At 44.5% G+C, this 16562-nt stretch overlaps 1 non-coding gene across 1 annotated transcript; it reads left to right on the forward strand.

Annotated features, from left to right (window-relative positions):
• Positions 1 to 2019: 2019 nt before the first annotated feature.
• On the forward strand, positions 2020 to 2102 carry trnas-gcu (transfer RNA serine (anticodon GCU)). The gene has a single exon. It is a non-coding gene; the product is annotated as a tRNA-Ser (tRNA).
• The last annotated feature ends 14460 nt before the right edge of the window (positions 2103 to 16562 follow it).

Consider the following 16562-nt stretch of genomic DNA (forward strand, 5'->3'; position numbering starts at 1 on the left):
AGGGGAGATGGGGGTGGGTCAGAGGTTAAAATTGAAAAATCTCAAGTCCGATACCAACCGACCTCTGAACCCCTACTTCCGTGTTTAAATGAGTCAGGAAAGGGGACAGACAACCACTCCCAGGAGGCGGGTTGGTAATTTAAATGTTTTAATGAGGCTGGAATACTCTGATTTAATCTGTTTTATAGTTTTAACTCTGTCCGGCCGGGATTCCCCGTTATTTCCCACACCACATAAAAAGAAACCCTGGATTGGGGATTTGAACAGTCCCCCCTCTGGGAATGAACCACTCCCTCGGGATCATCCCCACTTTCCCTACGATAGGATCCCACCAGTGCCTGACATCAAACTGCATCCCAACTGATCAGACCCCATTCCCCCCCACCCCACCCCAACCACTGCCCACCCCCCTCACAGATCAGATCTCACCAGGATCCTGTGATTGAACCCCATCACTCCCTGGAGTCAGACTGCATCCCCATGGAACAGACATCTCCACCACCGGGATGGGTCCAGAGGAGGTGTAAAAGGTTACAGCAGAATAACAGAGGGGGAGGGGAGCATGGAAAATCTGGCAAAGAGGAGAAGACTCCAGTGGCCTGGAAAAGTGATGGAGAATGGTAGGTAAACCCAGGGGTGTGGCCCAGCCTGCCAGCTGTGTACCAATAGGGGATCCCCAGCCCAAGCACCAGCCCACACCCCCTCCACTCCCAGTGACTCTGGTGTAGCCATCCTCCATTACCAGCACAGGCCGTCCGAGAAAGTGTTGAGTCTAAGAGGCAATAAAATGGCGAATTGTTAAATCCAGTGCTGTTCCTCATTGAACTTCAGTGGAAGAGTGTAGGAGGTTGGAGATAGAGAGGTCAGAGTGTGAGTGGGATGTAGAATTAAAATGACAAGTGACCAGAAGCTCAGGGTCACACTTGCAGACTGAATGGAGGTGTTCAGCAAAGCAATCACTCAATCTGTGTTTGCTCCTCTCCCAATGTCCAGGAGATTCCATCGTGAGCAGTGAATATTGTTAATAAATTGAAAGAAGTCCAAGTAAGTCACTGTTTCACCTGGAAGGAGTGTTTGGGGCCTTGGACAGTGGGAAAGGATGAGGTAAAAGGGCAGGTGTTACATCTCCTGTGCTTGCACGGGAAGATGCCTGGGGTAGAGGAGCTGATGTTGGGGGTGATTGAGGAGTGGATCAGGGTGTCACAATGAATGGGGGGAAGGGAGGGGAGCAGAATATATGTTTGATGTTGGACTTAGCTGGATGTGATAGAAATGTTGGAGGATGATGTGTTGAATGTGGAGGCTGGTGGGGTGGAAGGTGAGGACAAGGGGAACCTTATCGTGGTTTTGGCAGGGAGGGAAAGAGTGAAGGCAGTAACGTGGGAAATGGGATGGACACGGTCGAGGACCCTGTTAACTACAGTGGAGGGGACTTCTTGACTGAGGAATAATGAAGATATTTCAGAAGCACTGGTGTGGAAGGTAGCATCGTCAGAACAGATGGAATGGAGGTGGAGAAACTGGGAGAATGGAACAGAGTCTTTCCAGGAAGCCGGGTGGGAGGAAATATAATTAAGGCTGCTGTGGGAGTCGGTGGGATTATAGTAGATATTGGTGGACAGCCAATCCCCTGAAATGGAGGTAGAGAAGTCGCGGAAGAAGGGAAATGTCAGAGACGGACCATGTGAGGACGAGGGAGGGGTGGAAATTAGAAGCAAAGTTTATGTAAATTTCCAATTCAAAACAGAAGAAGGAAATGAGACCAGCACAGTCATCAAATTATCAGAAAAATATATGAGTAGGATTGGACCAAAGAATGGTCCACGTATCCGACACAAAGGCAGCATAGCTAGGACCCCAACAGCTCCCATAGTAACAACATTAGAGTGTGGAATATCCCAATGTTTACACCAAGGTCCACACACCTATACTTTACAACACGTTCCCTTCACAGGGATCAGGATCAGGAACCTGCGAGGGTTTTCATTCTCAGACCATACAGGCCACTACTTTGCAAGTGACAAGGTGGCCGAGCAGTTAAGGCGATGGACTGCTAATCCATTGTGCTCTGCAGGCTGTGGGTTCAGATCCCATCCTTGTCGTTAGTTGGGCGGCACAGTGGCGCAGTGGTTAACACCGCAGCCTCACAGCTCCAGCGACCCGGGTTTAATTCTGGGTACTGCTCGTGTGGAGTTTGCAAGTTCTCCCTGTGTCTGCATGGGTTTTCTCCGGGTGCTCCGGTTTCCTCCCACAAGCCAAAAGACTTGCAGGTTGATAGGTAAATTGGCCGTTATAAATTGCCCCGAGAATAGGTAGGTGGTAGGGAAATATAGGGACAGGTGGGGATGTGGTAGGAATATGGGATTAGTGTAGGATTAGTATATATGGGTGGTTGATGGTCGGCACAGACTCGGTCAGCCGAAGGGCCTGTTTCAGTGCTGTATCTCTAAACTAAACTAAACCAGAGCCAGTGAGGAAGATAGGAACTCCAACAGGAATGGCAAGTGAATGAAATAATATGAATCAATTCCAAATGCGGCCCTCGGAATGTCCCAGCAGGAGATGGTGGAGGAAAACTGGCAAGGAAACAGCCACATAGCAGATTCATGACTAATTTCAGAGCACATGGAGTTAGGGGACAAGCAGCAGAATGAACAGCGAACTGGCTACAGAAACAGAAAACACGGAGTAGCGGTGGATGGTGGGAAGTGGTGTTACACAAGGATCAATGCTGGGAACATGATCATTCCTTATTTACATAAAAATTATGGACTCAGCAAGCAGAAGCACAATTTGAAGATTTGCGACAAATCCGAGTTGAGAGAACTGTTAATACAGAAGAGGAATGAAACAAAATACCTGAAGACATTATTAATAATTAATAAATTTGCACAATGAACATTTAAATGGAAAATGAATTTAAGACGAGCGAAGTGTGAGGTGCTGCATTTTGGTCGGAAGAATAAGGTTCCCTAATATTCCTTCAAAAATGAGCATCTGAATGTGGTCGAGGGGAAAAGGCGTTCACGGGGACAGAGTCACAAATCATTTAAAGCAGCAACACAGGTTAACAGGGCCATAAAAATACAAAAAAAGCACTGGAGTTCATTTCGCGAAGAATGGAATTGAAAAAGCAAAAGAGCTGATATTAAACTAATACAAAACCTTGGTTAGACAACACTGAGCGTACTGTGTACCGTTCTGGTCTCCAGATTACAAAAAGGATATTGATGCACTGGAGAAGGTGCAATTATTTTAACCAGAATTATACCGGAACTGAGAGAAGTGTATTATTTATTTCATCATTAACAGTTTACTAACATTATTATTTACTGCCCTTGGTCTGATCTCTGTCTTATGAAAACCAAATATGTCTGTTCATCCGTTATTGGTGTCTCTCCTCACAGGGACACATCTCACTGAGTTAAAGGCAGGGATTGGTACAGGTTACATGTGTCAAGACTGAATCATAGATAAGAACTGATCTGTGAAACCATAATCAGTTACAGAAGTGGACGATTCAATAAACACAGCCCAATATTCATCCGGTCTAACAGACAGCTAATAAAACTGACCCACAAATTCTCAGAACCATGTTGGAGGAAAGCGATAATTCAGCACGAAAGTAACTTATGTGTTTCAAGTAACTATCCTCAGAGTAAGAAATGTATTATACAGAGGATTAGAATGCTGTAACAGTGCTGTCCTGCTGTTTAACTATAAGTAAATAGTTAACATCTGTTTCTGTTGGAGCAGTTCAATTGGAGACAGAGCAATATCAATACATTCCACTTTATACACTGATTACCAAACATCAGCAAAAACCACTTTGCAATTAATAACATTGTTAAAACACAGAGACAGCTTCATGGAATGGAGAGATCAGATACCTGAAACAATCATTTCAAAAAGAACCGAGTTGTACAATTGTACTCAGTACAATTCCACAGTGACAGATACTCCCAGTTATACATAGTCACTGGGATCAGGAGTTCTGTTCCAGTTAGTGACCCACACTCAGTACAATTCTACAGTGACAGATACTCCCAGTAATATATGGTCACTGGTGTCAGGTGTTCCACTCCAGTTAGTGACCCACACTCATTTTGATTTTACACTGACTGATGCTTCCACGAATACTTTCACTCAGAGAGTTTCCTTCACTGAGATCTAATTCAGCATTACACAATATTCCACTAAATGCAATAACTTGATAATTCAGAGAGCCTGTCAGTTATAAACAAAGATTTATTATCAGCTGAGACAATGGAATAACACCACAGAGATAATTTTGGATATTTGACGCAAGGAAATGATATCACTGATCGGGTGTCTGTATAATGCTGATCACTAGATCAGCATTTAACATGACCAGTCACAGAATAAAACCAGAGACCATCTCACTCACAGATCTACACAACTTCAATGGCTATAGGCACTCACCAGGAACACCAATGACAGCAAGAATCGGGTAATATATTTTCAAGATATTGTCAATTGGAAGACCCATTTTCTGTGTGAAGTGATGTGTCTCTTCGTGCTGCAGACAATCTCTCTGTATTAAACTCTGAGGTGACACATCGCCAGAGCCTGTAATTTATACCCTGTGGGATCTCCCCGGGGATAGTGAGGTTGCCACATTGTTCAAACTAATTTTTAAACTGAACAAACAGATTATGTCATCAAGTTGAGTCCATGTTGTGTTAGACTATATTTATTTCTGGGATTGAATTGGAAAGCTCCAAAGACTGTACAATTCTGATCATATTAACTAATGAAAATTCAAAGCTGTATTCACTTTCAAACACCATCTCTTGATCCCAAGTTGTTTCAGTGATGTCCTTCACTCGACTGTGGTTCAGATGGTGAAGAGCAGATTGTGGCCATCGTCCATCTGGGCCTTGAGCTGCAGGCTCTCATTGTCAAGCACGGAGAACTGGGACTGCAGGCAGTGAAATTCTGGGGAGTCCTTCACCATCTCACTGGCAAGAGTCTTCAGTTGTTCCTGGGGAGGGGAGAGTGGGGAGGAGACACAGCACAAGGACAGGGTTAACAAGAGGGAGAGATTCACTGCTCCACACCATTTCTGAACAATCAGAGTAAACACAGGAATAGGAGGAGGCCATTCAGCCCCTTGATCCTGTTACACAGTGTTAGCAAATCCTGTCAAACACAATTAAATGATTCCTCATGATTCAGACTGAAGTGTGTTGTCCAAATGCAGGTTTATTTCTCAGACACCAAAACTGATAACACTATCACGAAGAACACTATATCGCAAAGTATTTCATAAATGGTCGGAGATTGGGGAGTGTTGATGGAACTTTGGTTCTTTGTTCTCAGTGATTGAAAGCTAAAATGCAGGTGCCACAAGCAATTAGGAAGGCAAATAGTATATTGGCCTTTGTTGCAAGAGTATTTGAGTCCAGGAGTAAAGAAGTCTTACTGCAATTTGATAGAGCCTTGGTGAGACTGTACCAAGAGTATTGTGTGCAGTTTTGGTCTCCTTACCAAAGGAGGGATATACTTTCCACAGAAGGTGTGCAACAAAGGTTCACCAGACTGATCCCTGGGATGGCAGGATTGTCCTTTGAGGAGGGTTTGAGGAGACTGGGCCTGTATTTTTTCCAGTTTCGGAGAATGCAAGGTGATCTCATTGAAGCATATATAATTCGTATGGGACTCGAAAGGGTTGATGCAGGAAGGATGTTTCCCCTGGCTGGGGTTCATGAAACAGGAGACACAGCCTCAGAATAAGAAGTGGTCCATTTTGGACATAGATGAGGAGGAATTTCTTCAGACAGAGGTTGGTGAATCTTTGCAATTCTCTACCCCAGAGAGCTGTGGAGGCCCGGTCATTGAGTATGCTCAAGACAGAGATCAATACATTTCTAGATAGTAATGATGTCGACGGATGTGAGGATAGTGCGGGAGAATGGCGTTGAGGTAGAAGATCAGCCATGATCTGGTTGGAAAAGGCTCAAGGGGCCGAATGGTAAAATCCAGCTGCTATTTCCTATGTTCCTATCAATGATAATAACAATAACAGTTATACAACAGATTCATACAGTCTATTTCTTGCAAACACAAAGTGATAATACCTGTAGATGTCCCTCCAGTTGTGCTATGTGTTCTCCCGATGTTGTCCCTCCGGCTGTCCTGTGTGTTCTCCCGATGTTGTCCCTCCAGCTGTCCTATGTGTTCTCCCGATGTTGTCCCTCCGGCTGTCCTGTGTGTTCTCCCGATGTTGTCCCTCCAGCTGTCCTATGTGTTATCCCGATGTTGTCCCTCCGGCTGTCCTGTGTGTTCTCCCGATGGTGTCCCTCCAGCTGTCCTGTGTGTTCTCCCGATGTTGTCCCTCCGGCTGCTCTATGTGTTCTCCCGATATGCCTCTGGAAGTCCTGTGTGTTCTCCCACATCTGTCCCCCTTGAGTCTACAAGCTTACAAATTACGCAGCACCAACTTACTGACCAATAATTTTACAGACCCTACTAACTGTGTGTGAGCTTTGTCCACTCATGGGGACCCTCCAAAAGGCCCCATAAGTAGACAGGTCTTGCTGGACCTGCAGCTGATCCTCCAACTGCTGACACACGCTGTCTGTACATATCTAAGCAATAATGACAGTGATGGTCAACACAACTGGAACAACTAAGAAAACATAAGAAAGCAAACGAACCCAGACGGATTGGTCCACATTAGATACCATTTCCCACCATTTGTGACCAGTTCAACTGGGGAGAGACAGAACATGGGTCTATTAAGGGAGCAGAGGGTTTCCGCATGGTGTAGGTGTGAGGAACAGGTTGTGACGCAGTACCTTCCCTTGTCCATGTGGGCAGTTCCCGCCTGACTGGTACTTTATCAGCTTCCAGTGACTGCACAGTTTGGAGAATGCTCGTCCATTATGAACTCACATATGGGTGTAGTACGCTGGTACACGTCACACCTACACACCCTCTCGTTTCCAAATTGTCGGCAACACTCCAAGTCTGAGACTAACCACGTGTTCATTTTAATGATCAACCATCGAGGATGGTCCTGAAATTCCTTAAAGGTAATATCATCATGGGAATGTTCAACAATTCCTATGGATTCCAGCTTATACTGCACAGGAGGTGCTGTGGAGTTCACGATGATCAGGACTGCCAATATCACTGGAACCAGGCTGTTACTGCCCTGAGAGTGAGCTCGAGGGGTGAAGAAGGCCAGACCGGACAGTCTGCTTTGTTTATATTCTTCTTCCGTCTTATTGGTTCCAGGCCAGATGGCCAAGTGGTGATTCTTGACAAAGGCAGGAATACAATTAGATTCGAGGTCAGACAATCCTTTTTGTAGTAAAGGTAAGCACAAAGTTTCCATCCAGACTACAGGTGACTGCTTTGGTGATGTTGTGCTGTGTGTACTCTTCATTGTTTTCCCCAATAATCTCATCAACCTTATTTGAGAGGGACTGCATGGCCGCTACTATCTCTCGGGTGGATAACAGGGTTTTACCTTGTTCATGGATTAGATCCCACTTTGGTCATTTAATTTGATTAAAAGCCCCTTCAGTTGCCTCCACATGACTTCATCATGTTGCCACATAGACTCGACATCTATACGATTCAGGCCGGCCGCACCGGCGGTGACTCCTATCCCCACCCATTCGGCCATACCTCGTTTGTGTTGGGCCTTCAGCCCTTCACCCATGTCTGAGTCAGGGCTCCTCCAACCTGTCCTGTGATTCCTCACCTGCACCTCCCCGAACACTTCATTTAACATGAGGTGAAACAAGTTCAGGTAGTTACTGTGACACAATCTGTCAGGCAGATGCAGAGAGGTTAAATTAAAAACAACAGGAACAATTTCAAAGTACACATCATTATAGAACAAATTGCCTGATTCCATCACTTCTAATCCATTTGTTTGTGGATTAGGGAGTAACATGGGACAAGGGGGAGCCAGACTTCCAGCAGTGATTTGACCTGGTTTCCCAATGGTCTCTAACCTCACCTGAGAGCTGACATAGGCACTGTCATCACCCGGTTCACAACGGACGTTACCATTGTGTCTATTCCAGAACTGGGACCAGTTTAATGTTTTAATTAGTACCAGGCCATTCTTTCCATCAGATTGTCTGGATATTTTCCCCTTATAGGGCACCCTGATACCCCCTAAAGGAGGGGTAAACATGCTGAATTGCTTTGAAACCACCGCCACCAAATCCCCATCACTTTCCATGACCATTACAAATACATTTTACCTGAACCCCATTCCCTTCCTTCACACCTGCACCAATAGTTCGATTCCCATCCAACAGTTGCCCCAGGTAACCAGGACTTGCCACCTCCCAGCGGCAGATCCATCATCGACTCAGTTGTTCCTTGATTTCTCTCACCCGTTTTCTTCTCTGGTCCAATTGTATTTATGTTGGGGAGACAGTGGCATAGTGGTAATGTCACTGGACAATAATCCAGAGCCCATGCTAATTACCTGGGTATCTGGGTACATGGGTGCGAATCCCACCATGGCAGATGCTGAAATTGACCCTCAATGAATAAATCTGGAATTAAAAGCTAATCTAATAATGACCATGAAATCATTGTTGATTATTGAAAGAACTGATCTGGTTCAAAAATGTCCTCGAGGAAAGGAAACCTGTCGTCCTTACCTGGTTTAGCCGATATGTGACTCCTGACCCACAGCCATCTGGTTGACACTTAAAATTCCTGTGAAATGGCCTAACAGGCCACTCAGTTCAAGGGCAATTAGGGATGGGTCAGAGACACTCACATCCCATAACTGAAGACAAAAAAATCGTTCATCTTGAGGGTCACTCTGGCACCAACCCTCAATCACTGCTGAGTGGCACATATGAAGCAGGCTCAATTCGATTATCACACACACACACCCAACGATACCTGGGAAGTGATCAAACACAGTATCTGGTTACTTATCAGTCTGTTTACTGATACTTCTGGCCTCGTCGCCAGTCCTGTTTTGGCTGGTGTGAGGATAACTGGGGTGAGGGAGAGGGTCCCGGGGCCGTACAGTCACTGGACCGTACCCACACGGGCTGGGTAGTTGGCGGGGCCGCAGCTCCCTGTCAGTAATGGCCATTAGTTCAACATGTGGCCACCATTCATCAGCATCAGCATTAGGGTGGCACAGTGGCGGTGGTTAGCACCGCAGCCTCACGGCTCCAATGACCCCGGTTCAATTCTGGGTACTGCCTGCGTGGAGTTTGCAAGTTCTTCCTGTGACCGCGTGGGTTTTCACGGGGTGCTCCGGTTTTCTCCCACAGCCAAAGACTTGCAGGTTGATCGGTAAATTGGCCATTATAAATTGCCCCGAGTATAGGTAGGTGGTAGGGGAATATAGGATTAGTATAAATGGGTGGTTGATGGTCGGCACAGACTCGGTGGGCCGAAGGGCCTGTTTCAGTGCTGTATCTCTTAATAAGTAAAAAAATTATCCAGCATGATCATTTTTAAACTGTATACTTTCCCCTTAGGTACAGGACCTTTATACAGTTTCAGCTGGTTAACATGGATCCAACGGTCTGCATTTTTCCACTTGGACCCTGGACAGTGTATTTTATATACTTGTGGATTTAATTTGTCAATGATCATGTAAGGACGCTGGAACTTTGGGTTCCATTTCCCCTCTTCCTAATTGACCTGGGACATCACCTGGTCTCCCACATTCATGAAATATCATTTTAATTCCTCAATCTCGTTCCATAAACATTCCACCTCAACGGTCCCTCTTCCTATCGGGTCCTTCCCATGAGGTCTTCTAGATCCTCCATTTGGAAAGTTTTGGAAAAATGGCCCCTTTGGCCACAGTTCCAACACCCTGGAGCTGACCGAGTCTGTGTTTTAGGGGAGTGCTGGGCAGGGGGCCCATACTGTGGTCTCCCCTCGGTCCTCCATGGGGGCACTGTGAGATGTACACCCAGGGGTTGGTTCACATGGAACTTTACTTTTGGGATCGCACTTGTTCCCACTTCTGGTTTATCCACTCCCTTACCCACTCCTCATTGTGGTTTTTACTGGAGGGATCATAACTATCATTAATCACATGATATCTTTCATACACAGCCCCAATCAGGTATTGAATCCATTGCTTTACTTCGAACGGGTCATCACTATCACGATTGAGCCCAGGAAAGGCTGCCTGATAGTGATTCCATAATCAGTCTGTAAACACATTCGGGGACTCGCTAGCCTCCTGCTTGCATTCCAGCAGGCCCTTTAGGGAGCTGTGATCAGATGCTGACCCATGACCTGTGGCTTTCCACACTGTCTCTTTCACCCCTCTCCAGGTCCCAGTGCCTTTCTTAATCGAGGTAAGAAGAGACTTATACACATCTGGATGGCACACATGCAGTACCAATTTCACCCTCTCTCCCTCATCACAATTATGTAAGTCAGCTACTTGCTCTATTGCTGTTATACTGAGACTCGGATCCTCCCTGTGTCTAATCTGTGGGATATTCTGAGCTCTCTCTTTTAACTGCAGAGCATCAAACAGTACAGTGGTGGTTCCCACATCCTCCCCTCTTTGTTACCTCAAGGGACATCATCACCCCTTTTCCCTCTAAGCTATTGTTATCATAACTCACATTCAGATCACCCTGTTCTTCCCTTCTACATTCATATTCCCATGCAGACCATGTGAGATCATTGCACTCTATTTCTCCCATGGAACCTTCCTGTTTCCCTACCTGTCGCCCCGATTCAGTGAACATTAGACCCTGCTGTTGCTCCAACTTATCCTTCAACTCCCGAATCTGTTTTTGACGAACATCATAATTGTTTCCCTTTCCAGTAATTTTCTGCTCCTCCACACGTTGCCTAAGAACACCCCTTAGGACAGCACTAAGCTCATGGGTTTTCCTTTGGTATTGTTCTACCAGCCCTCTCTTTTCTCCCAGCTCTGCCTCACACTGCATCAATTTTCTGATCTTATCACCAATCTCAATCTTTAAATAAGAAAGTGATCCGGACAGAGACTCACAACGCTGCTTTTTGTCTTCTAACTGCTTCTTCACCTCACTCAACCGACTCTGGTTCATCTCCACCAATCCCTTTTGTCCTTCTAATTCATCTTTTAATTTGGTTATTTTCTGTGTTTGCCACAGAATAATCATGGTGTTCCAATCATGCTGTTCCATTTTCTTTTCCTTCTGTCACCTTTGATGTAGTTCTGACTCCTGTCCCAGACAGTTTACCTCAGGCACTGATGATTTACCTGCTCCTAGCTTCTTGTCCACATATTTCTGAATAGTACTGACTAACTCTTCTACCATGACACCTACCTCCTGTACTCAACTGGTAACTGAGACTGAGAGATTGCCCACTAATTTATTTCACTTAGTCACAAACCATACCCCTCCCATCAGAACCGTGCCTATCAATACACCTTGTGTTTCTTTCAATACTTTCACTCGAGGCCTACTCAGGGCCTCCAGTATGTTAAGAAATCTCTTAAACTCAATTAAATGATTTCCATGATTCAGGCTTGAGCGTTTTGTCCAAATGCAAGTTTATTACTCAGACACCAATATTGCAATAACTATTTCAATTATACAATAGACTCATACAACATGATTTCCTGAAGATCCGAGGTGATCAAGCTTGGCTTCCGTACGTGTTGAAATTCCGACCATCCTGAGAGCTCTCCCTCTATAGAAGACTGTTCTCTGATATTTGTAACTCTTTTTTGTGAATCTGCGGCACAGCGGTGCTGTGGTTAGCACCGCAGCCTCATGGCTCCAGCGCTCCAGGTTCAATTCTGGGTACTGTCTGTGCAGAGTTTGCAAGTTCTCCCTGTGACTGCGTGGGTTTCCGTCAGGTACTCCGGTTTCCTCCCACAGCCAAAGACTTGCAGGTTGATAGATAAATTGGCCATTATAAATTGTCCTTGGTATAGGTAGGTGGTAGGGGAATGTGGGGATGCGGTAGGAATATGGGATTAATGTAGGATTAGGATAAATGGGTGGTTGATGGTTGGCACAGACTTGGTGGGCCAAAGGGCCTGTTTCAGTGCTGTATCTCTAAATAAATAAATCAATAAATGTCCAGAATGCATGTTGAAACTAGACTCCTTCTCTCCAGACTTGGCATAATAGCCATCTTGATGGTTTAACTGTTCAGCAGTATTTTTATTCATTCATGAGATGTTGGCATCGCTGGCTAGGCCAGCATTTGTTGCCCATCGCTATTTCTCCTTGAGAAGGTTATGGTGAGCTGCCTTCTTGAACTGCTGCAGGACTTGGGGTGCAGGTACATTCACAGTGCTGTTAGGAAACAGGATTTTGACCCAGCGACAGTGAAGGAACAATGATATAGTTCCAAGTCAGGATGGTATGTGGCTTGGAGGGGAACTTGCAGGTCATGGTGTTCGCATGCATCTGCTGCGCTTGTCCTTCTAGGTGTTAGAGGTTGTGAGTTTGGAAGATGCTGTCGAAGGAACCTTGGTGAGTTGCTGCTGTGCATCTTGTAGATGGTACACACTGCTGCCACTGTGCATTGATGGTGAAGGGAGTGAATGTTGAAGGTGGTGGACGGGGTGCCAATCAAGCAGGCTGCTTTGTGCTGGATGGTGTCGAGCTTCTTGAGTGTTTCTGGAGCTGCAGCAACATTCAGGTAAGTGGAGAGTTCATCACACTCTTGACTTGTGCCTTGCAAATGGTGAACAGGCTTTGGGTAGACAGGAGGTGAGTTATTTGCCACAGAATTCCCAGCCTCTGACCTGCTCTTGTAGCCACAGAATTATTGCGGCTGGTCCAGTTCAGTTTCCCACATGTACTTGATCAAGCCTAATGTAACAATTTACTGTAACGTTATACAACAGTGTATTATTGCCAATTCAGATTTAAATAACAGCAAATTCTTCCACTGTGCTTTGTTTGTATGTGCATTTTTATAATTAACTGCAGCGGTTTTAACGTGTGTTCGATTTATCATGTCCTATTTAATAATTAAGCAGAGCTTTGCAGCCCATGCACTCATTACCATGATCAATTAAACAATTAACTAATTTAATTAGTTCGTGTCCATCTTATTAGCAATTGAACAAATCAAAATAAATGTATTCCAGATGTATTGTTTATCAGGTCAAATTTAACAATTCACTGAAACCTTATAGCCCTGTGCATTAGTTGTCATGTCCAAAATTAATTGATTCATGTTATACCCCATATATTAGTGAACAGGTCTAGTCTAATAATTAATTCTAACTTTATTCCCGTGTGCATTAGTTATGATGTCAAATAAGCAATTTACTGCAACTTGATTGCAATGTGTATTGGCGATAATGTCTAACTTAATTAGAATCTCTAACTTTCTGATCCTGTGTCTTGGTTATCAAGCCCAATTTAACAATAAACTGAAACATAATACCCTTGTGCATTAGTTATCAGGTACAATTTAGCAATTGACTGTAACCTTATTCCCTGGTGTATTTTATAAAGCCCAGCGCACAATTAAATATGACATTTTGTCCTTTGTACTAGTTACCATGTCCAATTTAATATTTAATTTTTCCCTTATGCATTGTTCATCATGTCCAGTTAAACAATTAATTCAACCTTATAACCCTGTGAATTGCTATCAAACACCACATAACAATTAACACCATGTCTGAGTTATCAGGCCCTATTTAACAATAGCTGGAACTTTATTCCACTTTATTCCACTTTTCAAGCTCAATTTGACAGAACTGTGTTTTTATTCACTCGTATTGTTATCGAGCACAATTTTGCAACTGGTTCTAACTTTGGACCATGCATATTTGTTATCCAGACAAATTTAACAATTAATTTTAAATTTATTATTCTGTGTGTTGGTTAGAAAGTTCAATTAAACCATAAAGTGTAAAGTATTCCCCTGTGTATTGATACTAAGATCACCTTAACAATTATCTGCAACTTTCTTCATTATTTATTTGTTATCATGTCTAATTAAACAATTACCAGTGACTTATTCCCCTGTATATTGGCTTTTAAGCCCAGTTCAACAATTAACTGTAGCTTTATCGTACAGAACTTGAGTATTGCTGAAAATAGAGACATTTTATTTAAACTTTTTGTCTTGCACTCATCAGGACAATTCGCAAGAAGATCAGAAGCAAAAAATTTATACTGTATGAGAAGAGAGTGCTGATTGGTTGGCAAGTGGAATCTAATTGGTAGAGGCCTTGTCATGGAGAATGTACCAGTTTATGGTGATTGATAGTTAATTGCCAACCTTTGTTTGAAATTTAAACCAGCCAGCTTGACTCTGATTGGTCAATGCATTGCCCTGAGGAATGAACCAGCGAATGGCTGTCACTTATTTTGTTTAGCTGTAACAGGTGCAATGTGTATACATGTTCTTTCTGTCTGCAAAGAACAGGGCCCTGTGTATTAATATATGTAGCTTCCTGTACAAGCAAATGCATCATACTGAGAGCCTGACTGACAATCTTAAATGGTAACTTCTTTGGCCTCCTTATCTCGAGAGACAATGGGTAAGTGCCTGGAGGTGGTCAGTGATGTGTGAAGCAGCGCCTGGAGTGGTTATAAAGGCCAATTCTAGAGTGACAGGCTCTTCCACAGGTTCTGCAGAAAAATTTGTTTGTCGGGTCTGTTGCACAGTTGGCTCTCCCCTTGTGCTTTTGTCTTTTTTCCTGCCAACTACTAAGTCTCTTTGACTCGCCACACTTTAGCCCCGCCTTTATGACTGCCCGCCAGCTCTGGCGAACTCTGGCAACTGACTCCCATGACTTGAGATCAATGTCACAGGACTTCATGTCGCATTTGCAGACGTCTTTGAAGCGGAGACATGGATGGCCGGTGGGTCTGATACCAGTGGCGAGCTCGCTGCACAATGTGTCCTTGGGGATCCTGCCATCTTCCATGCGGCTCACATGGCCAAGCCATCTTAAGCGCCACTGACTCAGTCGTGTGTATAAGCTGGGGATGTTGGCCGCCTCGCGGACTTCTGTGTTGGAGATACAGTCCTGCCACCTGATGCCAAGGATTCTCCGGAGGCAGCGAAGATGGAATGAATTGAGACGTCGCTCTTGGCTGACATTGTTGTTCAGGCCTCGCTGCCATAGAGCAAGGTACTGAGGACATAGGCTTGATACACTCGGACTTTTGAGTTCCGTGTCAGTGCACCATTTTCCCACACTCTCTTGGCCAGTCTGGACATAGCAGTGGAAGCCTTTCTCAAGCGCTTGTTGATTTCTGCATCTAGAGACAGGTTACTTGTGATAGTTGAGCCTAGGCAGGTGAACTCTTGAACCACTTCCAGAGCATGGTCGCCAATATTGACGGATGGAGCATTTCTGACGTCCTGTCCTATGATGTTCGTTTTCTTCAGGCTGATGGTTAGGTCAAATTCATTGCAGGCAGCCGCAAACCTGTCGATGAGTCTCTGCAGACTCTCTTCAGTGTGAGATGTTAAAGCAGCATCGTCAGCAAAGAGGAGTTCCCTGATGAGGACTTTCCGTACTTTGGACTTCGCTCTTAGACGGGCAAGGTTGAACAACCTGCCCCCTGATCTTGTGTGGAGAAAAATTCCTTCTTCAGAAGACTTGAACGCATGTGAAAGCAGCAGGGAGAAGAAAATCCCAAAGAGTGTGGGTGCGAGAACACAGCCCTGTTTCACGCCACTCAGGATAAGAAAGGGGTCTGATGAGGTGCCGCTATGTTGAATTGTGCCTTTCATATTGTCATGGAATGAGGTGATGATACTGAGTAGCTTTGGTGGACATCCAATCTTTTCTAGTAGTCTGAAGAGACCACATCTGCTGACGAGGTCAAAGGCTTTGGTGAGATCAATGAAAGCAATGTAGAGGGGCATCTGTTGTTCGCGGCATTTCTCCTGTAACTGACGAAGGGAGAACAGCATGTCAACGGTCGATTTCTCTGCACGAAAGCCACACTGTACCTCAGGGTAGACGCGCTCGGCCAGCTTCTGGAGCCTGTTTAGAGCGACTCGAGCAAAGACTTTCCCAACTATGCTGGGTAGCACACTGAGGATTATTTTGAAAATGTTGTCAAATTGCAGAATCAAATCTAATGTTGGACATTATGTTTTGAGTTTTGCAAGCATGGGCTGGTTGGGTACGGCCTGTACCTTGTCTGTTGTGAACAGCAGAAGGGGCATGTTGTTTGATATGATCAGCCAGTCTTTGGGGCATACAGCCTATATACCTAGCATCACACTGGCATTGAAATTCATCTATTACATTACTCATGTGTTTGATAGGTAGAACGTCTTTTTGGCTTGATGGCAGCATCCTGTTAGTGGCGAACACACATGTGTTGCAACTGCATAGTAACAGCGCGAAACATCTAGCTTCACCTGTTGCTCAAATTTTTGGGAAACATTCCCCTTCCAGGATAATCTGAGGTAGACTGGAAGCTTCTCTATTTTCTCTCTTTTCAGCAATACTTAAATTAATTAGCTGTATCTTTGTTGTCCTTTGCATTCTTTATCATAATCTAATATAACAATGTTATGCACCCCTGTATTATTTATCATATCAAATTCTAATAAGTGCAACTTTTCCCATGTGTATT

Source organism: Heterodontus francisci, chromosome 29 (assembly GCF_036365525.1).
Source record: "Heterodontus francisci isolate sHetFra1 chromosome 29, sHetFra1.hap1, whole genome shotgun sequence".
Lineage (NCBI taxonomy): Eukaryota > Metazoa > Chordata > Chondrichthyes > Heterodontiformes > Heterodontidae > Heterodontus > Heterodontus francisci.